Source organism: Ascaphus truei, chromosome 5 (assembly GCF_040206685.1).
Source record: "Ascaphus truei isolate aAscTru1 chromosome 5, aAscTru1.hap1, whole genome shotgun sequence".
Lineage (NCBI taxonomy): Eukaryota > Metazoa > Chordata > Amphibia > Anura > Ascaphidae > Ascaphus > Ascaphus truei.
In genome coordinates this window covers 115,114,921-115,117,082 of record NC_134487.1, presented here as the reverse complement: position 1 = coordinate 115,117,082, position 2,162 = coordinate 115,114,921, and the positions used below count along the sequence as shown (strand labels likewise).

Here is a 2,162-nt window from a genome sequence, read left to right as displayed (position 1 = left end):
CTATCCCATAGCCTCTCTTGCATTCCCAGTAAAATCAACCCCACACTGATGAGACCCATCAAGGTCGAAACAGCTGTCTGTGGGTGGTTTTCTGGGTATGCACCTTAACCCTGGATGTGCTCAAAGCTGTGACCATGCAGCAAGCTTAAGCCTATAGGGAACCATGTTAAAAATGGTTATTGAGGCAAAAAGTGACACTGTGTGCTCATTTGCATGTCATTTCCCAGAATCCCTTGCTGCAGTGGAAGTGCTGTATGCTGGGTGATAATGGGGAAAGGCGGGGTTGCAGACCTGCCTAAGACATGCAGATGAGCATACAGTTATATTTGCATATTTGCTTTCCTGTGGAGGGTTTTTGTCACTTTTTTTACTCACCATAACTTAACTCAGTATTATGGTTTAGCCTATCCCATAGCCTCTCTTGCATTCCCAGTAAAATCAACCCCACACTGATGAGACCCATCAAGGTCGAAACGGCTGTCTGTGGGTGGTTTTCTGGGTATGCACCTTAACCCTGGCTGTGCTCAAAGCTGTGACCATGCAGCAAGCTTAAGCCTATAGGGAACCATGTTAAAAATGGTTATTGAGGCAAAAAGTGACACTGTGTGCTCATTTGCATGTCATTTCCCAGAATCCCTTGCTGCAGTGGAAGTGCTGTATGCTGGGTGATAATGGGGAAAGGCGGGGTTGCAGACCTGCCTAAGACATGTAGATGAGCATACAGTTATATTTGCATATTTGCTTTCCTGTGGAGGGTTTTTGTCACTTTTTTTACTCGCCATAACTTAACTCAGTATTATGGTTTTTATATATATATATATATATATATATATATATATATACACACTGGCGACACACTTTATTCGAGCTCGGCTAGTCCCACGAATTCGGGTATACCCGGGTGTATTGAGGTTTGTGACTGTTTTCTGCCCGAGTGCATTGGGTTATTTTCCAGGCAGGGATTGAAGCATTTTATTCCCGCTGGCTGCAATACTGCACAGTATATATATATATATACTGCATTACAATTCATGAATTTATGCCATCTGGTAGACACGCGAAGCATTGCAGCCTATTAAATCCTAATCATTATCATTTAACAGATCAGCCGCCCGTCAGCCAGGCATGAACCCAGGCTGGGAAGGCAAACGCAACGGGGCTTGTCAGAGGTGAGGAGCGGCGCATTCCAGGTATCTGCCAGGTACATACTGGGTATTTGCTCGAATAAAGTGTGTCGGTGCAGTATATGTGTGTAATGTAATAATATCTTAAATAGTATAATATATTATTATATAATATTATGATATATATATTATATACACATAAAGAACTTTGCAAATCGTCATAAGAGTGTTGGATAAGCCATTCGTTGTAAAACGAGGACTGCCTGTACAAGCATTTGTCTAATTTTCCGTGGTTGATTATGAATATATATATATATATATATATATATATATATATATATATATATATATATCAATATGGTCAAAATGGTCAATAATGTGTTTTAACATAAATACATTGCTTTGATGCAGTAAGCAGTAATTTAGAAGATGTAGCGTAATATTTTATAATGGCATGCTTCACATAGTTACAGTATAAAAACTGTGTGTTTAGATGCATCATTAAGTTTGTATTTAACCGATAACTTTCTGTAATTAATATAATATTTCTACTTCTTTAACAGATGTTGACATCTCCGTTCCAGACAGAAGATAATGTGAATGCATGTATCCAAAGACCGACCAAATGAGATCTTTTCCATCCTGGCCACATACCAAAGACATCACATGGGCACTCATGCTATGATACACCTGAAAGTGAACATGCAAACTTTTATATATCCTAGCTAATCTTAGATTATATAATTTGCTTAGCAGAATGAATATAGATGTTAGGGTATTTTCGACTAAGTTGAAATGTGTGTAAACATTACAATAAACGTTGAAATTACATCTTGTCTTAGTGCTCCAATTTTACCAATGTCATGCTGATGACACTGACATCACTTAAATAATACAATTAATGTTTTCCTATGTCGTCTGAAGAAACACACATGTAGTTATAGTGAAACTAATGTATTGGTCAAAGTTCTACATGACTAATTGTACGAAGCATTTACATGAAAGATTCATATAGAAATGTGTTGTTTAATCTTAAAA

General features: G+C 37.7%; 1 protein-coding gene across 2 annotated transcripts in view; it reads left to right on the top strand.

The window, feature by feature from the left end:
• Positions 1-1,844, top strand: part of LOC142494426 (uncharacterized) — an 18,615-nt gene extending 16,771 nt beyond the window's left edge. For both annotated transcript variants that reach the window (XM_075598955.1, XM_075598954.1), the window contains one exon: positions 1,688-1,844. The gene's annotated coding sequence lies outside the window, so the exon portion shown is untranslated. The remainder of the gene's footprint in view (positions 1-1,687) is intronic.
• Positions 1,845-2,162: the final 318 nt, after the last annotated feature.